The sequence below is a fragment of the Nesoenas mayeri genome (genome assembly GCF_963082525.1).
Source record: "Nesoenas mayeri genome assembly, chromosome: 9".
NCBI classification, from domain to species: Eukaryota; Metazoa; Chordata; class Aves; order Columbiformes; family Columbidae; genus Nesoenas; species Nesoenas mayeri.
In genome coordinates, this window is record NC_137557.1 from 6198040 (window position 1) to 6225540 (window position 27501).

At 47.1% G+C, this 27501-nt stretch overlaps 1 long non-coding RNA gene across 1 annotated transcript; it reads left to right on the top strand.

Annotated features, from left to right (window-relative positions):
• Window positions 1-21108: 21108 nt before the first annotated feature.
• LOC308043603 lies at window positions 21109-27203 on the top strand. Its single transcript, XR_013922521.1, has 3 exons — window positions 21109-21210; window positions 21792-21841; window positions 27119-27203. It is a non-coding gene; the product is annotated as an uncharacterized lncRNA (long non-coding RNA).
• The last annotated feature ends 298 nt before the right edge of the window (window positions 27204-27501 follow it).

Below are 27501 nucleotides of genomic sequence, written 5' to 3' on the forward strand. Positions count from 1 at the left end.
CCCCTGTATGCTCTCTGGATAAACTCCTGAGTTGAAACAGAGAATGTGTCCAGGAAAATGAAGCTAAAACTGTGTCCTGTTGAAGCTTCTGTAGGTGCACCTCCAAACTGCTATGAATTGCTGTTGTGCAGTCTCTGTGGTGCCGAGGTTGGTGAGGATTACTGCTTTTGTTGTTGTGCAGATGTCTGTGTTGTGCAAGTCCTGGTCACCTGGTGTGTTGGTATCAGCTGTCCCCTGTAAGCTGGTGATAGAATTGCTCTGAATATAGTCTTCAGCTGTGCTGTGTTACTGATAGGTAACAGGCTCTGTCTTACCAAAATCAGGAACTGGTGTAGCGTAATTCAAGCTTTCAAATAATGTAAGTGTGCATTCAGATGTGTATCCCTTGCCAAAGCGCTCATTTCTCTAGGGTGTTCGTGGGTGAAGCTCCAAAGCTGGAATAGTGAGTTTTGTAAGGCACCTAAGAGCATCAGCTACAGTCTCAGTGGAGCTGGAGTGCTTTTAAATAACATGATCATCAGTATGTATTTTTTATTATAGTTCGTATTATGAATTACTATGTGGGAGTTCATGATCAGAGTGAAAATGCCACTCACTTAATTTCAGAGCCTGACTGTTGCCTTGTTTGTTAGTTTGCTGCTTCTGTTTGTGTAATGTCAGACTATAAAAGCTGAATGAATCCCTTCTGATCAGGGAAGCCTGGTGTATGAGGTTTTGGAGAGCGATAGTAAAAAAGATGGGGAGCTGGAAAACCCAAAGGAGTTTAACCAGTAGTTTGGGATTGCTCCTGTATAAAGGACACACGTTAGAAGGGTGTCACAAAACAGTGAGTGCAAGTGGAAAAGGGTCTCTGTTCCTCTGTACCAGTGCAAGGCAAGGTGAAAGTGGTTGATTCAAAATGGACAAAATTAAGTGCTTTTCCATGTAGCTAAATGGTGGCATTTATCACGCAGAATGTTGTTGAGGACAAGAATTTAGCCAAGTCTAGAAAGCAGATGGCTGTATGATTGTCAGGTACATTCAAAGTTACACCAGCTTATTGCAATGGCTCTTGTATCAAAAATACCTAATTGGAAAGAAGAGTCTGCCTGGTGCAGGTTTCTGTGAAACATCTCTTGCTGACTGTAGCTGCAGAAAAGCAGTAGCTTGGGTGGATGACGAATTGTTTGCAATAAGACAGTTTCCATGTGTCTGTGGAAACAGATACCCTCGGGGTGCCCGCGGTGGTTTCTCTATTCCTTTGCCCATCATGGCTGTGTGAACAATGCGTCCTTGGTGGCATTTCATTCTTTGTGTCTGAAAGCCTGACCCGCGCACCTCTGCCTTTCTCCTAATAAACTATTGCGGCCCTGATGTGGCTCTGGGCAGCACTTGCACCCTGTGCTCTGGCTGGCCCAGGACCACATTGGGTTTCACCTCCAGCTGGTTGTCCACGCTTGTACCCGTGCAGTCTGTGGTAGCTCAGTTGTTGTGGTTTAACCCAGCAGGCAGCCTAGCACCACACACAGCCGTTCATTCATCCTCCCCGCCCAGTGGGATGGGGGAGAGAATAGGAAAAAAGGTAAACCTCATGGGTTAAGAGTTTAACAGGACAGAAAGGGAAAATAATAATAGCATGTATAAGATGAGTGGTGCATGGTGCAATTGCTTGTCACCCGTTGCCAGTTCCTGAGCAGCAGTCGCCCTTCCCCCCTGACCAGGTGCACCCTGGTTTATATACTGAGCATGACATCATATGGTATGGAATATCCCTTTGACCAGTTTGGGTGAGCTGTCCTAGTTGTGTCTTCTCCCAGCTTCTCATGCATCTCTCTGCTGGCAGAGCATGGGAAGCTGAAAAGTCCTTGGCATAGTATAAGCACTACTTAGCAACAACTAAAATATCAGTGTGTTATCGACATAATTCTCATACTAAATCTAAAATACAGCACTATACCAGCTACTGGGAAGGTGATTAACTCTATCCCAACAGAAACCAGGACACTCTGGTAATCCCCTCAGGTGGAGGGAAGTTCCTGTGGATGCGTGGAGAGGTTTTAAAGATGACATTGGGATGACAAAGAAATATACATTTCCTTTAGGTACATCTGTGATTTTTAGGTATGTTTTTTTTTTTCATGGAGAGGAGCCGTCAGGGAAGGAAGATGAACACCAGGTCTATGTGACCTGCCAGAAGTCTGGGATTCAGCATCTGTGTTTGCACGTGCGAGTAAGACAGCGATATTCTTGCCTGCTTTCGGTCCTCTGCAACCTGCGTTCTTACCCTGGTAGCTTTGTCATCTTCCTCTGCTCTCGCTGTCATAGCAGAGTAATTCTGCTAAAAGCTAGAGAGCTTACTGGAACTGCAGCCACGCTTCGAAAGCGGGCAGGAGTGGAGAAGACAGAAACCACAGCTTACCTGAGGATGTGGGTTATCTGAGGAACGGATTCACAAGGAACAATACCTTTAAAGAGTGTGGGTTATATGTAGGAAAATGCAAGACTTGAAATAACTTGATGAACAACAGCTCCAGCCGAGGGATTGAGGGAAGATGTTGCAATTGGCTTTCACATGTACATTGGCATTCTGGAGAAGAGTGTTGATGATGTCCAAAGAGCTCTGTGCTTTCCTCTTTTTAATTTAGGGAGCTTTTTGTTTTGTAAAATAGAAGCAAACAGAGAAAAGAAAACAACAAATCAAACCGAAAACCGCAGACCAGAAAAAGCCCACAAAGTTCAAAAGCTTTTTGAGCACTTGTGTCTGCCCAAGAAGTGGGGGTTAGCGGGGTGCAGGGCTCGGCTCTTTCCATTCCTCCTGCTTCTGGGCACGGCAGGGCAGGTAGACCTCACGATGTTTCCAATCCAGACCTGAAGAAAAACACAACCCGCTACCCACACTTAATCATTGTGATTAAGGTTACCGGTAGAGACACCTCGGTGGAGATTCCGCTTTCATCTCAAAGAGCTGGTTTCGATCATGTTGTGAGCAAGTGCAAGAGCTGGCATGAAAAGGATCATTTTTAAGTTGCTGTCAGCAAGTCTCTGTCATTTTTGACTTGTCATATCTGTTGTTGGGATCTGTGGGTGACAGTGACATGCGTGTGAGTCACTCAGAAGTGCTCCCAAACTATCGCAATATGCTCAGGAAAGGAAAACAAACATCGGTGGAGTTGTGGGCTGCTGATAACCTTTTTGTAGAAAAAGATGTATTAATACAAGCTTTTGAGTGTTGCAGGCTGTTAGGGGAGGATGTTTTCCATTTCCCTTGATGCCATAAAGGAACCTTGTAATACAGTGATTTCTCAGTAACCCCATAAATTCCTTCGTTTAGTTTAGGGTACTTGGGATGCTCAAAGGTCTTTGATTTCTGTGTGCAAGTCCCTCCCAGCCCTCTTTGGGGCTTCCAGATCCAGCTGGGAGAGATCCTGTTTTGTGGCTAAGTGGGTTCCTGCACTTGAGCATCCTCTAAGTAGGTGCCATTCAGCACTTGGCTGCCTTCCTCCCGCTGCTGCCGCTGCCCAGGGATGCTTCACGGCAGGCAAACTTCCGCCAAGTCTTGGATGATTGTGCCGCCAGTGGAATAGTTAGTAGAGATTTAATATGGCCATTATCTTTAGGTAATAAAATACCAACTAACTTGCCATAACTATCTTGTTTAATGTCTATTAAAAGGCCCACATACTTCATTCACTGGGTGAAATTTAATAGAAGTTCATCTAAGCATTTATTGCTTATTTAATTTAAAAATAAGTTGATCTCCACAGTTGGTAACAGGCACTGAGGATTTAATTAACATTCAGTAAGCTACCCTGTTAGCTCTGAATTACACAGTCAGGCCTTGTTTATGCATCAATTTGTAGCTCCTACCCTTCCATTTGTTTTGGGCCAATGGATCCCATTGTGTGGACCTGCAGTCATCTGCTCCTCTTCATCCCTCCAGCTCAAGACCCTCTGCCCAGGTAGCACAGCTGTGGGCTGCAATGCTGCTGAGCAGCCACAGCCCAGCTGCTTTATTGCAGGACCAGTCCCGCCAGCTGGGGGAAGGCTGGATGGACGGACGGACGGACGGATGGAGGTGGAGGCTAGCAGATTGTTCTGCAGACCTTGAAGAAGGAGCAGTGGGGCCCGGTGGGGTGTGTAGAGATGTGCTGCACAATGGAGTAAAAGCAGTCCAGCTCCAAACTTTAGTTCAGCAGAGCAAATTTAAAGTATCTCCTGTAGCGCTTTTTCAACAATGTGGCCGGCTGCATGAAACTCAGGTTGTTGAGGTTTTTTTTTCCTGGAAGTGAAACTTGTGGTGATTTACAGGTGATTCGCAGGTGGTCCTGCTGCAGTTGCAGTGTTCATTGTAGCCCAGCTTTGGTGGTTTATATCTCAATAACATGCATGTACATCTTCGATGTGCTGTGTGCATGTACCCTAAGGAGCGTTCTCTGTTGCAGCAGTTTATTACCTCACCTTAACAGACTTGAATTACTCTACTTAATGAGGCAAGCATGAATGAAAGCGAGGAGTCTCCCAGACAGCAGTGCAGTGCAGTGACTGGGCTGGGAGACTGATTGGATTAGCAGCTGATAAGTGGTTGTAGCTCCAGCTGCTGCATCTCCCCTGCCTCATCGCCTGGGTGTCAGCGACGTTCCTGTTTCAGCTCAGCACCTAAGGAGATCAGCTGGCTTGAGTTTAGCACACCTCATCGCTTGGGATAGAGACTTGATTTGCTTTTCGTGGGTTTGGGCAAATCTTGAGAGAGACCTCAAGCTATTACTCTGGCAGAGACAAGTTTTTAACCTGGATTTCCCAAGAGAAACAGATGGTGATTGTCGCAGCCACGTGGCAGTCCTGTAGTTAATTACAAGCAATGCAGTCCGTTAAAAGAATGGTGTTAAAGTTACAAGTCCAAGCGTTCCAAAGCTGCAAAATGCCAGAATGAAGATTGTTGATGAAATCTTAATTTGCCATTTGCCCCCTCTCACCACCCTCCCAACAGGGTATTATGACACAACTACTTAATTGCCAGAGCACCTACTTCTTGTGCCCTAAGTGGAAGGTGATAATGGGCAGCTATTCATTTTCTTTTCTTTTTGTGCAGTTGTGTGGCCCCAAGCCCTATTTACTACATACTATTAAAACCTGGGACTGAATGTAGAATTATTAATTTCCTTTGGTGCTGTTCTGGGTTGCTCTTTGCTCTTTCATTGAAGTGCTTTGCCAGTTGGGAGGACTGTTTTCACAGTGCCTTCCTGAGGTGAAGGGAAATTATTCTTGCTGTTTTACTGATGGGACGCTGGGGCTTGTAGAGTAGTGAGGCTGGCAATCTCGCATCATCCCCAGCGCTGAAATACAAGAGAGAAAAAAGCCACTTAGGCCAGGGCTGCTCTCTTTAGTTTGCAGTCGTAACTGATAATCAGAGAAATGGTTGAAAAGAATTGTTTGTAATTACAGACTGAGGTTAGCATCCTTTCCATACAACTCTGGAGATTACTATGAACTGCTTATTGCAGTTATACCTATCTTTAGAGTCCATCTCCTCCATCTTTTCTGCTTTTATCTGCCTCTTATGGATTATCATCATCATCCTTCAGTGGGGGGTAAGGCCTCTGGTTATTGGCTGTGGGTATTGAAATGCCTAGCTTAGTGTGGAGGCTGGTTTTTGCCTTTGACATTTAGAAATCAGGGCAGTTTAATGCTGTTGAGTCTTAAAGGTGATGGTGGGGAGGACAAGAAATGAACCACAAAAATACTTAAGGTCCAGGTGATATTTATGTATAAAAACACATTTCAAGGAGTAGAATAAGGATGATGAGGACTGCGCATCGTCTGCTGGCCACTACCTGAGTGGTTTATTTTCCTGTGTAAATTAAGACTGCTGTTTTTTAGGGTAGTTTAAGTTTCCTCTAGAGCTTAATGTAGAGCTTGATGGAGAGCTTCCTCTACATCACTTCTGATCCTGCAGGCTAGTTTATGGGGGAATGAGAATGATGCCTTTCCTAGCATAGTTCCACTTTGGTGCTTTTTTAGAGAGTCCATTTCTTTCTTAGGTTCCTGGGGATTGCAGAGAGCTGAGCTTGGAAAACACAGTGTTGCGTCTTTGCCATTTAAGGAGGGCTCAGTGAACCTTCTGTATCCTAAGTCTGAAATTCAAGTGTATGAGTAATCCAGCTGAACTGTCTGCAGCTTCTTGTGTGCCTAAAGATAAGCGAGTGTTTAAGCACTATCCTGCACCAGAATCCTAATTTGCTTCAAAGGCAGACAGATGGGGAAGAAGCTATGAGCAAAAGGGTTAAAGTTATCTGGGGCATTCATCACTTAAGTGACGAATTGTGGGGCAGAAGTGTATTTTGGAAATTAGGGGTGATGCACTGGACCTCTGTGTTGTTGTGAGGATGAATGCAGCGTTCTTGGCATGTTAACTCCTCTTCAAGTGTTTCTCTCTGCATATGAGATTTACGAATGAGGCCAGAGCAGCAAATGAACTTAAAACATTATAAATGAGCATATCTTTTGAAGGCACTCCATACATGCAGGTTTTCGAAGTGTCCATGTGAAAGGATGGCAGCTCATGGAGTGCTGGTGCCTCCTTCCATGCCTTGGCATGGCATGTTTTGCTCTGCTACATGGGAGAGCTGCGACTGTGGGGTATGTGAAGGCTGGGAAATCGGTGGGGATGTTTTTAAGAACTGCATCATAGAGTAGGAGGAGAAGGAGCTATGAGAGCAGAGCTGTTTGCCTTGCTGCACACAAGGATTTGTGTAGGGTGGGTTCATCTGTAAGGTATTCTGTGTGAAATTAGCTCCCGTCCCCTCGTTGCACAGAGGACATGTCTGCATGTTTTGTGATCACTGTTTCTACGGGTGGGTGTCGGATCTCTCTGAGGATGCGTGGCAGATGGTTTGGCATCACCTCACCTTTGGTCTGCCCTGTATATTGCCTTGCTGTGCTGTACTCTGGGATGAAAAAGAGAGGATTCGTACTCCGGTGTGTTACTGATCATGTGTGCTGGTAGTGCCCCACGTTGTCTGGGGTCAGGCCTTTTACTGGGCTGTCACACCCACACCTGCATCACTCTGTTTCCCTGGATGCTGTAGCCCAAACCTCTGGCCTGTATGTGTTTACATGCCCAAGGTCATGTTTTAGTTCTTGGGTCATGCCGTCATGTACAAGAATTCCTAGTTAAAGTGATCTGCTCCAGCTTTGGTGTGTCCAGGGTGGCTATCTGCCTGCATTGGCTGCTCCCCTTCCCTTGAAGGTGAAGTGCAGTGAGGCAGAAGCAACCTTAAAGGTTTTTTGCAACAACTCTTGATAAATTTCTTATGTCTCAGATGATTTGATTCGTACCTAATTAAGAGTGTGTCCAGTTTCTTGGGTGGGACTGGATGTACAAATGTAGCTGCGCATGATCAGAAAGTCCCACATTGGATCATCTGTTTTAGTTCCAGCTGTCTCAGTGGATACACCTGCTAGGATAGGAATACTTTTTGTGTGTTTTAGTTGTGTACATCCTACCAGACGTGTAATAGAAGTGATTGCAGATGCTCTTGATGTCCAAAACAAGACAAGGCCTATCCATCTAATGAATTACATGAGTAATTCTGCCTATGGTATTGGTGTGGTCCTGGGTTGCTGTCTATTTGTTTTTGCTTCAGTATCTTATGGACATTTTCTCATGTTGTCCTTATACCTAAATTTGACCTGCAGGATCTTGGGCTGAACCTGTTGCTTGTTACACTACCCAAAGGAGAGCAGTGAGTCTGCCAAACCGTGTGCGTCCAAGTCCTGTGAACCTGAGCAGATAGCACAGGCTGCACCCGTGGAGTCGTGTCTGGGTCTGAGGAGCTTCTGCCCTGGGAGATGAAGATAATGCAGAGAATGTTGAGAAAAGAACAGAGTGTTTGACTTGGGGACATAGACACTGATTATGAGGGAAGATGAAAAGGATGTGAAAAGTGTGTGTTAGCAGAATGCAACTAAGATGGAGACCTGATATGTATTGAAATGGGTCTGCAGAGGAAAGGGGGGTAGGAGCTTCTGGCAGAGCAAAGCTGTATGTCTAGGACTTGCAACTTGGTGCAAGGCAATTCTGAGTCATGGGAATGTGCAGCTCCCATGGCCCTGCCATTGCAAGCCATTGCCACCTGTAATCCCTTTAAACAAATACATTTGGTTCCACCTGAAACCTACTTGGGCTCTTCCTTGTCCTTCCTGGGGAGCTCATGTCCCTCATTGCTGTTTGTCAATGTGGTTTCTGATCTGTGCAGGCTCACAGTCTCATTCCTCAGCCCTTACTCACAGGAGGGATGTGTAGGAGGGAGGGACACCCAAGAGGAGTCTGAAACTTGATGCAAAGTCCCTTACCACCAGGAATTTGGGTGGTTGATCTACTGCACCCTGGCCTCTGAGAGCCTGCTGGAGATCTGTGGGCTGAGAGCCTGTGATCTGCAGCCCTGGTTGGGCTCCAGGGAGTGGGATGGAGGCTGGAGGTAGGATGGGTTTCTCCTGCAAAGGGCAACCAGTATGGCGTTTGGGGGTTCCTGGTAGAGCCACACTAACCCAGCTTGTTAACAAAGTTCAGTTGTGTAATTGGAGGGGGAGATACAGCCATATGTGCAAATGCAGTGTGTGGGTTTGGGTCTCGGTCCACCATTGACATCCATAAATAGGTCAGCTTCTTCCTTACGATACCATTTGTGTGGACTTGCATGGGCCAACTAAACCCAGCAGATGCTTGGCAGCGTCCTGAGCCCATAAGGAAGTTGAATATCATTGCACTTCGCCAGAGAGATGCCCAGGATTCAAAAAACACCTGTTAGAAGAGCATATCTAAGCTGGGGTGCGTTCCCAGCTATGTGGGTGCAGCTTTGCAGAGCACCAGCTGCTTCTCCATGAGGCTGGGCTGACCACACTGGCTTGTGCTGCCCTCAGCTCTGTGGCAGCCAGGCTGTGTTTCCATTGATATCAAAGGCACAACTTTCTTGAATTTTTGAGAGGGAATGGGATTTAGCTCTGTGTTTGCATACTCGCACTTTATTAAAATCCAGCTAAAAGGAGGAGACTGCGGGTGTTGCTGTCTGCCTTTTTCTGCACGCTTGATGTGCATTGACGCACAGAGATATGGTGCTTATGCCTGGCCTGACTCCTTTGCCTGTCTTCAGTTGCGTGATCTGCGATGCCTGAATTCAAGCAAATAACATGGATATCTGTTTCCAAAGCAGCAGTTTGTTCTGGACTTGTCTCTGGACTCTGAAATTGGTGATTCATGCCCTGGCTGTTCCTGCTCCATCCCACCATGAAGTGCAGCCCCAGCAAACTGCCAGAGATAATGCACTGAGGACCAGGGACCTTCACTGCAATAACTTTGCCTATGTGGACTATTCAAAGGACTCAGATAATGAGTGTCTTTCAGCATTTTTTATCAGGAGAAGTTTGCTCAGTGTTGCATGGGCCAGAAGCTGCTTGGTACTTTGCTTTACCCTTAAAAATGGGTATTTGTTTAACTTTCCAAAGAGAAAATGAAGCTGTAGCATATCACAGCTACAGAGTGAAGAATAAGCCACTGTATCCTACAAGATCCATATTAATCCTCTTAATAAAATTCAGCTGCACAAGAGAAAAAAGGGGATCGATCTTTTTCATATGGATCATTAGTGCCCCAACAGCTGGTCTGAAAAGAGCAACTGGAAACAAAAATGAGCTCCTGCTGTGTCTGATGTGGTGGTGGTTTTTTGTTGTTGTTTTTTATTTTTTTTTCTTTCATGGGTGCTTTGAAAGTTGATCGAGATGCTTTAGATTCTCCTTTTTCTTGCTTAAGAAGGGCCAAGAATTGTACGTGTTTATCCCGGTCTCTGTTTTGTTCTCTGTCTTGTTGGCTGTCCCGGTTTTTCAGGCAGAGTTATTATAAAGCTGCTGAGTGGAGGGGGAGGCACTTTTGGATTACTAATAAATCAAAGACTTTTCGTTGATGTTTCTTCACTTGAATATTGATCTGTCTCCGTTGAATACAGATGACAGCTTGGAATATCAGGATGTGCTTCTGTATTCTCAGTTAAAGCTTCCTGAAGTCTCCTTGGGGCACAGACCCCACCAGTTTTTGCCATTCAGCATCTCAAGGAGAAGCCTTGGGTGTCTTCTGCTATGACAGGGGCTATGGACCGCTCTTCCTCTCCCTTGTCCCTCTGAACCTGCCACAGTTGTTCCACATGTGCCAAGTGCAGCCGTCTGACTTGCCCGGTGCTGCCTGCTGCTTGGCCTTCTTGTCTGCATTAGTTTAATTGAGTGAGGAGCTTGCAGAAGCAGCCACTCATTCCCTTCTAGCTGTGCTTGACAATCAGAAGTTATTCTGGGGATGAAGGACCGGTACAGATTTGTTTTCCTTGGCTGCAGATCCACAGACCCTAATAGTTTCTTACTTATATGAGCTGAGCTTGACTTGGTTTGCCACTAATTAAAAGCCAAAAGGATATGCAGTTCTCTCCAAAATAATTACCATCTTTGGTGAACGGAAGAAAACTCTGCTTGCTTCACTTTTGTTTCCAAACCCCTCTGTTTTGCCTCGTTACCCTTGCACTGGCCACAGTGCATGGGAGGGCCCTGGCAGGGCCAGCAGCTCCATCCTGGTGCACAGAGTTTATTCAAGTTTGTGCTTGAATCCTCTCTCTGCTGTTGGACCAAAGGGTAAATGTGGGAAAACCATGGAGTTATCAAAAAACTTGTGAAGCGTAATAGTTGCATTTGGGGAAGAGTATGTGTTTTCCTGATGGGAAGCCACTAAAGGTGACAGACGAGAGTGCATGTAGCCCAGGTGCAGGAGCACATTTTTACTCTGACTTCATGGGTTAAAAACCAGCAACAACAAAGTAGGTTTTTAATGTGTCTGTGCTCACTACCAGGAATCCTGAAGGCAGCAGCTGGAGTTCTTAAATAGTTTGGTTTCTATCAGTAATTGGTTTCAGGTACACAATAACTTTGATTCATGTGGTGCTGTTAGCGGAAGGTGTCCTTTCTCCTCCCCATTTGCCTGACCTCTGCATTTGTCACGTTTCTGTCACCATCAGGGCTGGGTCTGCAGCAGCAGGAAGGCAGAGTAATTCCTGCCATCAGCTGGTCCTAAGTTTCCATGCAAGTTCTCCTTCAGAGGGACTGTCTCATGTCACCACTGGGTTGAAGGCTGGAAGGTGTCCAATTCAAAGTGGTTGGGCTCCTGGGCAGCAAGGGCTGGAGCCCTGTGGATGGTGTTTGCTCTGTGCGTACAAAGGCAGAAGCACTGGTCTTGCTACTTGTCCCCACCATGACCTCATGGTGGGGCTTTGGCCCCTGAGCAGCAGCCGGTGTTGGAGGAACAGCTGTCTGGGCAGTGCTCACCAACTGAACATGTCTCCTCTCAAAGCAGTGGTGCAGGGATGGGTAGAAGTCTCCCAGGTCCAGGCCCAGAGCCTGGGGCAAGATGAGCTCCATCTCTAATGCTTTTTATGGGGATATGCCCAAGCTGCTGTTGGGGGCTGGCGATGCCTGCAGACCCCTCCGCTGCTTTGCTACTCTGGGAGCAAAAGTGGATTGTGTTCGCTTTGCACAGGGAGCGTTCCCAAAGTAAATGTGCTCTCCTGTGGGGCTTGCAAGGAGCAGCAGAGTGGCAGATTTCCTTGATCTGCCCATTTCGTGGAGCAGTATGACTGTGCCCTTAGTAACACTTTTTTAATGCAGATTGAGTCCCCTGTTTTAGTTGACTAAGAAAAAAAGAACTTGAAGAGTGTATGAGCCCATGACCTTGAGATAATAGTTTCTTATTGAGTCTCTGAGCCCCTAGGCTGCCCCCTCTTCTGAGAATAGTGTGGTTTAATCAAAGGTCAGAGGTTTGGTCATCTTTGAGAGCCTCAGAAAAAGAGGGTGATGTGAGTGAGCCCTTCTTGGTCCTCTGTGACTGCAGTCATTCTTGGCCTGTCAAGTTCCCATTGAGCTCACTGTGCTTGTCCTCTGTTCCTGGATGATGGCTCTCTTGACCTTCTCTGGTCTCTGTGAATGCTGATAAAGACCTGGTGATCGAGTCATCTGTGTTTCTGGGGGTTGCAACTAGATACATGGTGGCTACAGGCAAATGGCTTATGCAAGGGTTCTGCGAGCCTCTATGTGCATCGTGCAGATTGCAGAGTTGATAGGACATGGTCTTCACTTGCCACCTCTTCCCACGCAGCCTCCCACGTGTGTCTCCTGTTTCTAGGCTGAAGGCCAAGTGTGGTATCTTGTGTACTGATGCGTGGTCAGTCTTGGCAAGTGCTGGCTTGGCAAGGCCACTGCTCTCTGAGACATGGTTGCTCACAAAGATCCCCCCCTTATTTTATTCTCTGTGTTTTCTTCCTGGGTGGAGACCAGACATGTAGCTGTACCTCTTCTGCCAGGTGCAGCATTAGGCTGTCTTTCTCTTTCCTCCTCCTTTCTTCTTGACTGCCGTCACTAGTGCTCCTTGATCCTGGCTGATGGCTGGCATGGAGCTGGTCTTGCTTGCATGTTGGATGTTGGCTTCTGTGATGTTGTGCCAAGTAAAATTTGAAAGTATCATCTGACGTGTCCTGGAGAGATCTTTGTCTCCAAAACCTTCTGCAGTTCCTTTCTGTTTTTCCCTATCACCAAGTGAAAAAAAAATAAAACCGCTTAGCTTGATAACATAAGTGCTGGCAACAAAATTCCTGCTGACAAGCTCAGTATGGCAGGGTAGGAGGAGGTGAGGACAGGTATGATGGTGGTGTTACGCTGTTAGTTGCTCCTGTGAATCACACCAGTGAGATGTTTCTTGGTCTCAAGTGTTTTATGCCTTTGGTGTGATGTTGCACCCACACACTGTAGCTAATATTTTAAACAAATAGGCATATACTCTTCCAAAATACAGTACTCTGGTGCAGCAGGCTGGAGGATATGATGTGGCAAACTCTTGGAAAGAACACAGAGAATTAGTAGCCAGTAAAATTTTGTGCTGAGAAACCATTGGGTACATGGGAAGAAGTGTGGTCTCTCCCTGTGAGTACGGATGTGGTCCAGTAAGGGTGCTGAGGATGTTTAATTGGTAACTTTGCCATTCTGCGAACCAAAAGCCTGTTTCTTGCCACTGAGAAACAGGAATGCAGTTGAAGTGAACCATATCATACAGGTCTGGGGGTACACTGTTGTAGTCACTGTTGGTGCTAGGCAAAAAATAAAGTAAATGCAGTGCAAATCCAGTGTATATACTTTTCCAGGTCAAGAAAAAATGGAACACAGGGGCTAAAGACTTGCTATCTGTAATTTTTAAGGAAAGACAAGATGATACTTGAATTTACTGCGCTGAAAGAAGTTGTGTGATAAATCACAATCCCATTTTACAGGCAGTTAATTAAGCTTCTTTTAGGGGAGGATAATCCTCTGAATTCCTGTGGAATTCTGCATGGCTGGGCGTCCTGTGCCAGGTGATGGAAGGATGTTCAAGCTCTGCCTCCTTCCTGTTGCTTGAGCTGAAGCATCAGCTGGGAGGACAAGAGCCTGTATAGGGCTGGGTGCTGGGCTAACGGCACGAGGGGGATTAAGATCTCCTTTCCTTCCCATTGTCATGCTGCTGTGTACACTGGAGACCCTCTCCATCCCCTTTTTCCTAGTTATTAGTGCCAGGCTGAGGCTTGTGCACCCCAGGGGTGTTGGCAGTGATGTTCAGGTGTCCTTTGGGGACCAAGAGGGGCAGCAGCTTTGCGTGCAGTGGAGGTCGGGTGGCTCTTTGTGAAGGTGACAGCATGTGTCATCCTCAGCATCGTCCCATCCCCACCGGGGAGCAGGGGCTCTGTGGTGGCAGGCCAGTGTCTCTGTCCCATGGACTAAAAGCATAAACCACTGACCCTGCTGTTTATTTATTTCATTTGTTGATAAGGGCCAAATTCAACGAGGACCGTGGCTTCCAGCTGAAGTTGGGGCAATTTGGGAACTAAAACAGCTTTTTTAATGTGTTTTCTTTATGTCTCATTCTCTATATATGATGGAAGTAATGGTACTTTCTTGTTCGGAAGGCTGACACACCCACAGGCATTTGTGACCCTCCTAGTTTTGCAGTGTAGTGAGAGCAGTTATTAGGGCTTGTCAGAATCACTCCAGAATTTTTCATCTATATTTGGTATACATGGTTCCTTTCTCAAAATGGAATGTTCTGTGCGAAGCATCAGCTTGAAAGTCATTTCTAGTTTTGTAAAGGAAAAAAAGTTTAGTGTTTTATATTATTCTACTTCTGTTTGTGATGGTAACAACTTTTGCTGCAAACAAGAATGTTTTCGTGAGAAGCAGTCGGCGGTGAGGCCGCTCCACTCTCTGCTGGCCGAGTGGCAGATTTCTATGTGAACCTGGGCCTGTCTGCCCCATCAGGACTTATTCTGGTTTTGAAGGAATATTCTTCTTTGTCCTCTCAATCCAGCTGTTTAGAAAGTGAAGCAGCTACACTGAGAAACTTGTTGGTTTTTTTTAAATACAGGTTTTTGAGTCCCCTTGTTGCTCATCCCACCTGAAAGTATTTGTTCCAAGACTGAAGCTGAGACAGTTGCTATTAAGGTATAAACCTGAAAGAATATAGCTAATGCTTGGTCATCCTTGGAGATAAGAGGGAGGAGAGGACAGACATTTCTAACCAGAGAGGTTTACTGGTCCTGGCTGACTGTGCTTTTTTTAAACATCACAATGGATTATAATGCTTTCAAAAATACCTAGCCTGACCAAGTGGGCACAGGAACGGGGAATCCAGTTAGTTGCCAGGTATTTGTTGCTATTTTCAAATGATCTGGCCAAAACAGGATAAAACAGAAGATTTGAACACAGACTGTCTGGTCACATAGGCTCTAAATTGTAAAAGTTTCATTTACAAATGGGTTTAAAAGAGCGATAAGAGGACCTGCCATGGTGCCAAGGGTTTCGTTATGGTGGCATCCAAGCAAGCCTGGGAGAAGGTGACCTTTGCCTTCAAATTTTGGCCATTTGAAACCAAAATAATCATCCTTTACTATAAAACTATTAGACTTCAACCAATGTGCGCAACAGTGTGATCTCTGCTCTAGGAGATTTCAGCCTAAAGGTGGTGGAGACCCTGGGCTGGGAATGGGGAGAGCTGGGTCCCTTCCTGACCCTAGTGCCTTGGGGAATAGTATTTCTCCACTGCTTCCTTGTGCTCTTGATCACTGTTGGTCTATTTTTTCTTGACCAAACATCTTAAGATGTGGGGTGCACGTTAGAGCAGTATTCTGTTGGTGCTGCCTGATGAGGATGGTTCCTGGTGGGGTGGGGGGAAATTACTATTTTTCTTTTGAATTGCAAAATATTAGCCTTTATTTGAAATCCAGGCTCTGATGCTGCATGAGAGCTTGAAAGTGAAATCAGTTACCCATCTGTGATCAAGAAGCCAGGGTGCATTTGAGTGAGAAAGTGAAACTGCTTCCCTCTTGCTCAAGGTCTGTCTGACCAGGCTTGGTGAAATGCAGACAGCAAATGGGGGTGGGAAAACTATAAAAAAAAGAATCAATGAGGCTGTTTTGAAAATCTTGCACTTCCAGTAGACTGAGGGAGTGTGAACAGTGTGAGGCTGGTAGTCTGTGCTTGAAAATACAGGGTCCAGTCCTGGTGTGAATTACAGGCACGTAAATCACTGGCAGTGATGGGGAGCTGCTGAAAGGTCGCTTCAGCAAGGGATACACAGCCTTTCTGGCATAGGTGTGCTGATTCCTCTTGTTCCTTAGACACCCTTATTTTCTGTGATAGCTGACCTCATGTGTTTGAAATAACAGAGTTATGACATGATTGGTGCGGCTGATGGGTTAGTCCCCAACCATTGCCCAGTGGCTTTGGCTGAGAGATGGTGGGGTGGCTCCTGGTCCCTGTAGTGCTCTAGGTAGGGCTGTCTCGCAGCTTCCTTGGACGTTGCTTAAATATAACATGACCTGCCCCACATAATTTTTTTGTTTGTTATAGTACATCAATCTCTGCCCATGGAAGCTGGATGCCATCGCTTTGGTGCAAGCTGGATCTCATCACTTTGGTGCTGCTGTGCCTGCAGGAGCGTGCTGGAGCGGTCTCTCCTTCAGCTACCCCCTCGCTCCTTTTTTTCCTCTTGTTTTAATCTAATTTTATGAACTCTGGGCCAAGCCTGAAAATCAGGTGTGGCAGCAAAGATAAAAATGAATCCCATGGATCTGAAGCCAGATGTGCCACTGCTGCAGCACCCCGGGGCTCCCGGGGAGCAATGCTTTAATGCAGTGTGCAGGGGTTGCCAGTGAATTGGAGCTAATTTTCCCCACCGGAGCTGATGGTCTGTGCTGTGGCCAGCATCAGCCTTCCTCCAGCACGAGGGCCAGACCAGGAGTTCGGAAGCGATAAGTCCCGTTATGGCTAATTTTGACACGTGTGGTTGCGGCGGATTTGAAAGCAGCTCCATGCTGAGTATGATAAAGGAGGGGTGTATGTTTCCTTGCAGATTGAAACTCACCATTCGCATAATCGCTGCTTTACACCAGTGCAGGATCTGGCCTCCCAAAAGGCAGCGGCCGGGTGTATTGGCTGTTGCTGTTTGCATTGGTGACTCCCAGAGCAGGTGCCTCTGCTGGCAGCAGAGCGGAGGAAATGCGTCTCCAGCTCCTGTTATCTCGTGTGATCTTTTTATTAGATAACTTCAGCAGTGTACTTTTGAATTGAGCAGTTAAATAAATGAAACCTGAGATGCACAGAAGTAAACAAAGCTGTTAGTAAGGGCCAGATCCTACAGGCATCGGTGTCCTGGGACAGCAAGATCAGTCCATGTCTCCAGGCAGCTGTGTTCAAGTATAAGGCTACCCGTGCATATAAGTTGAATTTTAAGTCAGAATTGGAGTCCAAATTGTGCTTTGCATATAAAGGATCTGATTTTCCTATGCGTGAAGACATGGAGCCCTCAGACAGTTCCCTCAGTGCTGGTGGCGGCCAGAACAGCTGAGGATCCAGGCTCTGTCAGTGCGGTAGATAACATGAGGTTTCTGAGTTTGGGGACTTTGGCCAGCAAATAACAGATATATTGGCACAGTGTGGGAAAGACATGAAAATACATATGTCAGAACAGGGCAGGCTTTTAAGTGTTTTTCATTTAAAATGAAAAGGTCAGATTGAATGGGGTTGTCATCTGGGGACCTGGGCGCGCACCTGCCAATCATCCAGGAGAGACCCGATGGCTGAGTGGCTGGGAGCTTGTCTGCACTTAAAATTGGTGACTGGAACGGTTAAAACAATTTCCCTTGTGGTGGTCAGGCTGAGCCATCTGCTCTGAGAAGGAATGGGGAAGAAGGATCCCAGCATGAGGCTGCTTTATCCCAGTTTAACTGGTGTTCGTGCTTGGGATTCTACAAGTATAGCCATACCAATTGAAAAAGAGGCAACTCTGAGTATTGGTAACACTTCCAAGTGTAAAGAAGATTTAATAGTGAATGCAACTTTTCAACAGTCAGAAAAACAGATGCCAGTCAAACAGACTGTGAGAAATGTAATTAGCACTTGCTGAAGTTATTTTCATGGGTAAAATTTCCTTTTAAAGGGGTTGGGGGGTCTGGCTACTTCAATTTAAGTGACCACTGTGAAGTTAAGCTAGGGATGCCTTTATTTGTTGAAAGTGCTGACTGCACTTCTCTGAAACTTGGGATTCTTGCAGATGTTTTAAACTGTCCATTTCTGAAAAACTTGAACAATGTAAGAAAGCTCAAACCTTTAAAAAAATGATTGATGTTTAAATTCAGGCATTGTAAACTATTGTTTTTAGATTTAAATCTGCAAACAGGAAACCTTGCTTATTAGCCAGCAAGTGAGCGGACTGTTTCTGATCATCACGTCTTCAAGCATTTTAGATTTCATAGATCTCAGCCTCCCACCTTATTTTCCTTTCAGTTTGGAATGGCTTTTTAAACTTCTATTCACATTTTTTGCCTTTTATGAACTGTACCTTGAATATAACTAGTTGGAAAAAAAGAAATGAAAAAACTCTTCTGCAGAAGCTATGCTGTTTTGGTAAATATGTGTTTGAATACTTTGTTCACAGGCTCTGCTTAAGGCTTTGGCTGTGATAGCTGATTCCTGCTGTCTGGGCATTTGCTTTAAGCTGCTTTTAAATGATACATTGCCTCTTGAAATGGTGCATTTAAATAAGTGGTCTGTATTGTGTTAAGCGTAAAAATGAAGATGTAGATGTGCATGAGTAGGTGTATATAGACTCTGAAGTCTTGGTGATCTGGAGGCACAAGAGTTGGACTGAGTTACGCCGAGTGGGAGCTCGGCAGGCTAAAGCTGTGTCACCAAAGAGGCTTTCCCACTGTTATCTCTTGCAGGACGGTGCTGGAAAGCTGGGAAGTCTTGTTGCAAGGTGAAAATGGGAATTAGCAGTGCACTGAACATCTGTTGTGGTGTATCTGAGCTAGAAGGACCTCAGTTTTCTAGAGCTAAAAGTCTGTTCTTTGTTACTGTTCCTGTTGTGAAAGCACCTGGATATTCCCTGTAAAGGTTGTTGGGGATTGGATGAAACACAGAGGTGGCTCCATAGGGATGGTCCTTGCATGTATTTCTCCAAGGACTTCAGTGAGGGAAAGACTTGTGCTGGGATACTGGGATAGATTGCAGTGATTTTGGTACATCTGCACTCATTTGTCTTGCCCTACCTGAGCCAAAGCAGGAATCAGTGTGGCTGCGAGGGGCAGACCCTTTGTTGGGACTTGTTTTTGTCTCTCAAGATCTGTATCTCTTGCCTGCTTCCCCAACACAGCCGATGTGATTAAGGCATTGCTTTGGTAAGCCTCCATGTAGTCCTCTTTGGTGCAAGGTTCTGGCGGTGCTCCTTGCTGAGGGATGTATACAGGCAACTGAGAGGAGCTGTGCTGATCTTGGGCTTTGGGGACCTCAAGTCTTGAGAAATGCTCCCCAACAAGAAATGCTTGTTGAGATCATGTCTTGAAGATCTCTGATTTAGCGCTGGTATCATGGTGTGATAGCTTGTCATGCAGCAGATGTGCAGCTCTTCTGGCACCTTGGGTATGTCCTCTACTGAGTATTTCTGAGTATTTCCATGCTCAAAACCCAGACTGAGTTTTGCAGCCTTGTGCTAAAGAAATGGGGTCACAAATGGAGTAGTTTGAGAGACCGTGTCAGATGCATGTTGCTGTGACCAGTCGAGCTGTTCCTGTCCTGCCCAGCAGTGGATGTGTGACCAGGAGGGACCACATGCCTGTGCAACAGTGGGTTGCTGTCCCTCTGGGACCATGCTGGGCCCCACTGCTGCTGGGGAGGGTGGTTTCACAGCAGGTTTCAGCTGGGTGGCTTGGGGAGGGCACGTGGGCTCCTGGTCTTCTTACTGCAGGAACCCCAGTCACAAGGTGATGGGGACAGCTGACATAAAAAGTAGAGCCATGGAGATTCAGTTCAACTAGCCAAATCCTATAACTGATTTTGTAAATGCTTCTCGAATTAAACTCGGTGAAAGACAAGCCTGAGCCAGGATCTTCTAAACACAGGTTGGATCCCAAGAAATATTGTCTTACCTGGAGCTCCCGTAGGTGCTGTTGTGGGTTGAATTGAAATGGTGTTGGAACCAGAGGGGAATGTTATTGTCTTCTGCCTTTGCAGATAAGACTGAAGGGCATTATGCCAGGAACCTGTGGGAAGGACCTAAATTGTATATAACTCTACATCATTTTAAAATGAAAAATAAACATGCATAACCATAATATTTGCTTGTACTTGTCTCCTCCTTGATGGATGGCGAGAAATTGCTCTTTGGCTAAGTTCAGCGGCAATAAAACCCTGCAGTTACTCATCTTCATCCCAAGCCTGCAGTGAGAGGGAGAAGCCATTGTGATCTCCCGTTGAATTTGTCCTCATCACACCTGAGGGGCGAGTTGAAGGTCCTGGGGACTTTTATACCTGTCCAGCCCTGTGGGAAGCCAGGGCTGCGTGTTACTGCAGGGACTGAGCTGGGAAGGTGCCTCCTCGGCCAGGATGGACCTCATCATGCTCTTGTGGTGTTGGCACGATGGAGATCTACCAGTGTTTGGCAGAGGTGAGAGCCTTGTCGCTCTCCTGGCTGCTATAGCATCGGGTGTGGGGTGAAGGACAAATGGTGCTGCCAGGGGCAGGAAGATGTCCCACCGGGTGACAGGGAGGAGGGACACGGGCTGTGAACTGCCAGCACTTTTTTGCATCTTGCTGCACATTGGTGGGCTTGCATGCACCCTCATGAACAGCACAGGTACAACAAATGTAAGCCTGAACTGAGCCTTTCCATCATTACAACAGCAAATAATAGTAACTTTCTCTGCTGAGCAGCAATGACAAGGCAAGCCAGTGCTTGTCATGAGCAGAGATAGGGCTGTCAGGGTGTCTGGGATGCGGCTTGGACAGGATGCCAGCAGGAAGGAGTGTACGATTCAGATGCCGCCCGTCTCCATGGGATGCACTCAGTGCTGTGTCCCGGCATGTCACATGCAAGACGGCTGTCGTGTGGCCCGGCTGTCTCTGCTGCTCTACCTTCATCTCCTGCAGAGGGGACAAACTGCGCCTAGTTGGTCGCTTCAAGAAAGGGTCGTGTCTGCTTTGCAGCTACAGGAAAGAGCGAGGCAGTCTCTGATGGGAATTGGGCAGAGCTCCTCAGAGAAAAGGCTGTGCCAAGGTGGAGGACGGGGTGAACAGGATGGCGGTGTAGCTCTGGTCATGGTGATGGTAAACCCCATGAGCTTCAAACCAAATTAAATGATGCCTCCCAGCTCCTTCACTGTGCCAGAGGTCGCAGAGATGAGCGATAGATTCACCGTGTTCTCTTATTTTATGCCTTTTTTACATTCTCCTTTTACCTACCCCTTCTCAAGGACATTAAGAGCAGTAAAGGAGATGTGGCTTGAGGAGGTGCAAGTTGTTGGTCAAGCTGTGGCAGCTGCCAGCTGGTGTTGTCCCAGTTGGTGATGCTTGCTTTTGGGGGTGCCGAAAGGAGTCCAAGAGCATGGAGGCTTCTGCCTAAGAAAGCTAGGGAAGAAAACACTGTGTTTTCCAGAAGCTGTGTGGGTTAAACTGCAAGTTTTGGAAATGAGCTGTTGGGAGGCCCATCCGGCATGCATCACACGGCTATCTCTCTCTCTTCGCAGGGCTGGGAAAGAAACCCAAAGTCGTGACTCTAGCAGAGCCCCACGTGTCTCCAGAAGCCCTGCTCTGAGTTCATCCCACCAGCCAGGCTGTGCAGCGTGAGAACTGGTACGTAAACACGTTTCACAGACGCAAGGGGCAACTTCTCAGAAGGATCTGTGGCTTTTCTGACAGTGGCACTTTGTTCATGATTCTCTACAAAGAGATGAATTCCTCTCCTAATGGAGTGTGGAGAGTGTGTGTGGGGGTGGGATCGCTGGAAAATATAAGACAAACTGGTGATTCCCTGGTGGTGCTTGCACCCAGAGGCTTTGGTGGGGAAGGGCTTAGCAGCAAGATGCTGCAAGTGTTCAGAAGTTGTCCCAGACTATGGTGCTGAGGCTTTAGACATGCTCTGTGGAGCGTGATAGCATGCACAGATAGGTGTTGTGGGGGGTAACGATGAATGCACGCATGAGAAATGCACAATACATATATATATATACACACACACATATGCTGTACAAATCTAAGCACATGGAAACAAAGATGCACAGTGCGTAATAGTAAATGCTATATGGTGGCATATGAGAGCTTGGGGGTGTATATACCAAACGTCTGTATGTACTATATATGGCCATAAAATAATATGCATATGCATTCATGTTCTCTTTTTTTTCTTTTTCCATCTCTTCTGTCTTTCTGTGGAGCTGTTGCACAACTACCAGATTCAACCTCCTGGGGAGCCTTTCTGGCCAAGGTTTTACAAGCCAGCACCTGCGTTGCCTGCCTGACTTCTTTCTATATTTATTCCTCTGCACCCGGTTTTTGCCTTTGCCTGCAAAGTGGAACTGTCACAAACATTTGTGCTAACTTTTGGCTGCACAGGACTTGAGCTTCCAAGTCCCAAGTCTGCTTTTGTGCATGTTGGGGGAAGAGGCGTGTGTGTGTGTAGTTGGGCATGTGTGTATATGAGCATTCCTGATCCATGCTGTCTGTGTTCCCGTGACGCTGCAGCAGTCCATGTGTTCTGTATGCCACACAAGTTGTGCTCTATGCCCCTTCAAGATGTTTTCATGAATCAAATATTCTCAGCCATCCTACTTATGTAATGTCATCTAAATGAAATTAGCCACGCCTGACCCGGTGGCTGATTGATAACGATCTGTACTGCTGTGCAGGAGGCTTGAGGTGGATTTTATTCTCAGCCCCCTGAGCTTTTACTTTCCAGAGTCAGGACTGTGGCAAGGAGAGGGACTTACTTGTTTGTGCCACGTAGCCAGGAGCTCCTGGTTAGGCTGTGGTTGGACCATGGATGTGTCTATCGCTCTAGTTTCTCTCCTGTGTGTCATTTGGGGCGATGGTGCTCTAAATCTGAGGCACTGAGCCCCAGCTTATCCTTAGGTACTGCTGTTTAAAACGAATACCGTAGCAAGGGAGAGGGTATAATGCCATTTCATCTGGGAAACCAAGGGGAGATCCCCATCCCCAGAAATGTGAAGCTGGGGAATCGCCACGTGGTGGGTCTCTGATTAGCAAATCCTGCTCGGAGGAGATTCATGCTTGTTCCCGGTCTGACGGGTACGACTTGTGCTTATTGAAAAGCAGCACCGGGCTGCTTGCCAGGAGCTGGGAAATGGCATGTCCTCGGGCCCCTGACCTCCCAGCCCCTCTAACAGCTATATTCATGTCTAGCATGGGAGTCCTTCTAAGGTCACGAAGCTGTTAGTCCCAGGTTTCATCTCCAGGAGCCATAAAACGTATCCTGCCTGACCCTTGTGCAGGGGCAGTGCGAGCAGCCCACGTTCCCCCGGGTTTCATTTCCCTGTCCCCACCGCCTGTGCCACTGCCGCCTGCATTCCTCTCTGGTTCGGTAAGCCCTTTGCCTCTCGAGCTGACACAGCTAATATTTCCCTCACTGGCAGGGCAGGCGAGGCAGTGGCATTTAACCATTAAGGAGAACCCTGATCTGTTTGTGCTGCGAGATCCCAGAGCAGCAAGGGCTGGTGTGTGCCTGGGATGGGGTTTCTCCTGTTCCAGGTGTTCCTCCTCCACGCTTTTGTTCCCTTCATTGACTTACCTTGTTCCTTACTTCATCCTGCTGTTTGTCCTTGCAAAAAGCAATACCTTGGGAATTGTTTTCTGCAAAGTGCTGGAAAACTGAGCCAGAGTTTGTAAAACCTTGACCCTTCTTGCCCTGGTTTTGGAGCATCTCTTACCACTGTGCTCAGAACATCTCTGTTTCTGACCATGGAGAATGCTCCTGGTGGCCTGGCTGCCGGCTGGGGTGCATGGCTCTGGGAGAGGTTTTAACAAGTTTTTAGACAAATAATTGATCAGCTGCACACTGAGAGTTAGTCCTAGCCTGCGCAGTATTGACGTTGTCCTTGTGTACCACTTAGTGTCACTTGGACTGTTGGCTCTTTAAAGCTGCCTTGTAATGGACATGTGCTGGTGCTGCCTGGCAAGATTTAATTTTTGCAATGGTAGTGATGGATCACTAAGATAAAAGTGGTTCTTATTCAAAAAGGCAGAAAGATTTGTTTTCTTCTAAAGCAAAGGTTTATGTGTTTTCTGTCACCTGTGACATCAGGGGCTAAACTCACGGTACCATGGGCCCCTGACCTCTGCCTGGTAACTGGAGGTAACTGTACAGCCTCTGTCACTGCAGGATATTGGCTCCTCCTGAAGCCTGTGCTTCAGTACCAGTGAAAGCCAGATGTACTGTGATGTTGCTTTTTTACGGTTTGTTTTGGCCATACATGGGCAGAGTCAGCTCTGGAATTCCTTCCCTATAAATTCAGTAGCATCTTGTGGGTGGTGCTGGGGAATCACTCTGGTCTGGTTGGATGCATGGGCAGCCTGTTCCCCTTGAAAACCTCCTGATTTGCACATTCCTGAGAGGCTGCCTGCTCCGGGAGCTGATGGCTGCAGCTACCAGGAGGCTGGCAGGCATAGTCACCTCCTTGCTGCCCGCAGGTTGGCTGCTGCAGCCAAGGAGCGATGCCTATGGGATGGGTATATTGCTCCTGTGTGCAGACAGGCTCTGCAGACAGTTGTGCCCTTTAAGAATAACTGTTCTGCCTCCTGAATTTGCTGTATGGGCTTAAGCATTGATTCTCTAGCCCCTGTCCCGGGTGTGGGGTGGCTGGGTGATGCCAGGGGATGCTGCATTGTGTGTCTAAGCAAGGAGCTGAAGGATGCTGCCATCCTGGGCTCCTTGTCCCTGTAGGGACATCTTGCCTTGTCCAAGCAGTGTGTTGCTTTCTACAGACGTATCTTTTACATGTTGGGAAGCAAAATCAAATACAAGTTTTTTGCAAAGCACCAGCTCGATGAGCAGGTCAGGGAATCTTTCCCTGTTCCAGGTGAGCAGCCAGTGTGGGACCTGGCAGCAGGACCTCTGTTGTGGGACTGATGGCTGAGCCTTGCTTTTTCTGCTGCTGAGCTAGTGTCACTATAAACACAGCCGGAATTTGCCTGTTTGCCTTCAAAGAGCACTCAAAAAAATAGTTCTGGGAGGTTTTCTGCTGATAAGTAGAGGGATGAGAGGAAGGTTTGCTGTAGAGCAGGGGTGTCAAACTCATTTTCACCAGGGGACACATCAGCCTCGTGGTTGCCTTCAAAGGGCCGAATGTAATTTTAGGACTGTATAAATGTAGTAGTTACATTTGAAGGCAACTGTACGGTTGATGTGGACCCCAGTGAAAATGAGTTTGACACCCCTGCTGTAGGGGGTAAAGGATGATGGCTCTTGGAACTGCCTTGTGGCATCTCCCTGGGCATCCCTGGGAGGGGACGGAGATGCAGTGTCACCCACTGAGCCAGGAGCCACTGACGTGCAGGTCAATACAGCGACGCATGGCTTTGTGTCCTGGCTGTCCGTGGGTCAGCAACAGCAATGTGTTCAGCTCGAGCTCCAGAGGGGCAAGTCATCCCTGTGCCAAAGCCAGGGAGAGAAGGGTGATTTTTTTTTTTTTTTGACATCCTTTGGAGTTTTGATCTCCATATTTGGAAATGTTTACCCATTGCTCTGATCTATTGGAAGGGAGGGGAGGTGACTCAGGGTCTGGTAGAAGCAGGATTTGAATTCCTGTAGTAAGGTTGTGGGTTCCCCCCCCCCCTTCCCCCTTCCTTTCTTGTTTTGGAAGCTTGTTTTGGTCAGTTTTCAGTTCTCTCTTGCTCCTGGACCTTATTCCAAATTCGATCTGCTGGAGAGGGAAGCGTGTTAGTGAAGGAGCTTGCCTGGATGCCGGTAAGTGCATCATTGCTACTTTAGCAAGAAACTTGGGATTTTTTTGTTTGGTTTTGTTTAGTCAGATGGATTGCATCGAAGCGTGTGCATTGCTGGTGGAGGCAGGCATGTGGATCGCCAGTCAGCAGCAAGGGACCTAATGAAACCTTCCGTAGCAGGAACAGTTGGATATGTGGATTGATCTCAAAGGCAAAATGTTTATTCAGGCCTTGGTATAAAGATAATTTAAGCCAGTTCCCGTTAAGTCACGCTCTTCCTTTTAGTTTAACTGGCTAATGCGGCAAGGCAGCAGAGCACTGTAGAGTTAAATGAGTATATGTGCGTGTGGTCAGCAAGTAAAATATAGGTTAAGTATGATTTCTGTCTCCTAAGCAAGAGTTTGTGTTAAAAAGGCTGCATAATATATGGGTATATTTCTCTCAAATGTTTACATTTTACTCTGTTTTGTTAGGGACCTGGAGGAGTTTAGCTGCTGTAACTGGATGAAGATTTTGTGTGTGTGTGTTTGTTTGGTTTTTCCTGTTATTCTTTGTTTTTCCTTAATCTGATAGTTTTTTCTCTGTCTGATAATTCAGCTTTCTGCTTCTCTTTTTCCCTCCCCCCTTTCCTTTCTCTTTCCTGAAAGGAAACTACAGTTCATCCAGACAGTCAGGGGCGTGGAGGGAACCTGGAAGATGCTCTTGCTTCCCGTTTTATTCATGGCAGCTAAAACCACGCTGGGAAATCTGGAGTGGGGATCCCACATTCCTCTTGCCATTTGGAGCATGTAACACATATAGAGTGTTTTTAACACTGCTCTGGGGGCTGCAGAGCAGCCAGCCCTGTGCCTTGGACAGAGAGCACTGTGATTTGTCCTTTAACTTGGGAAGGGGCATTGGTGATAAATGGTTTATAGTTCCTGCTGCTAGTTAGTGATGCCTGTGTTTTCTGGGCTAATTGGTGTTTTTAGACTAATTCAAACCTGTTGTTATCATGATCTCCCTGTTTTAAATTGAAGACCTTTGTCAGAAAATTGAATCTCCTTTTGATTTTCTTTTGCCCTTTTAAATAGGGATTAATACTCAGTGTGAAGTTTGGTTTTCCAGAGACGTGGATTTGCAGCAGGTCCGTGAGGTGTGAAACTGGCTTGATTTTTCTGGGCAGGGAAAGATACTTGGCTTAGTTCTGCACCAGGATGGGAGGTGAACTGGAAGGCACTCAGCCACAAAAGGTGATGAAGGGACTCCTGGAGCATATTCCTGCAGGCAGGACCTGTTGGGAGTTTGCAGACTTTAGCTGCATTTTAATCCTTGTTGTTTCAACAAGCTATTTGGATTACCGCAGCTTTTGAGGTCAGGGCCACACTGTGCTGGGCTTGGTACCTGTGCAAAGGAAAGAACTGTTGTCCTAAAGAGTGTACAGCCTGCACGGGCAGTGTAGGTGATGGGGTGGAAAACAGGGTGCCGGGGAGGCCCATGGAGCTGTTGCAGCACGTGAAGCCTCAGCCCAGCCACCTGTCCTCTGTGGTGCATGGTGGTGCAAAGCGGTAGTGGTCTGTGTCGCTCCTCGTGCACTGTGCTTTGCCGTTGTTCGTGTGGCCCTGTGCGATGCCTCCTGCCCACGCAGGATGTCCCTTGCTCGGCTGTGCCCTGGCAGCCCCTGCTTATGGTGGACGTGGAGGTGGCACATCCAGCCTTTGCCAGCTGCTTGTGGCCAAGCTTGGTGTTTTGGGGACATCGCAGTGGGACTGGAAAAGATGATGTTCTGCTCCTCTCACAGTTTCTTGCCTTTCCCGCTCGCCAGGGCAGGCTGCTTGTTGGAAGACAAGGATGAGCGGTGCCTGGGTGCTGTAACCCAGGGGTCAGGGCAGTGCTCATCTGGCACTCCTGGGGAAGCACGTTGGGGCTGGTAATCTTCACGTGCTGATTATTTGCTGTACAACCATCGCATCGCTGTGAGGATGTGACTTCAGAGCCGGATGGACTGTGAAGGATGAGCTCCCCACCTGTGTCCCCTGATGGGTGCTGGGAGGGCTGCAGAGCTCTGGAGGATGCCCACGGCCAGGACCGCAGGCTGCCAGGTCTCTCCATCTGGTATTTCTCCAGGACCTGGGCAGACCCAGTGATCGCTGATGCTAACCAGGATCCACAGCGGGTTTTCTTCTGCTCCAGGAACAGAGCCATTAA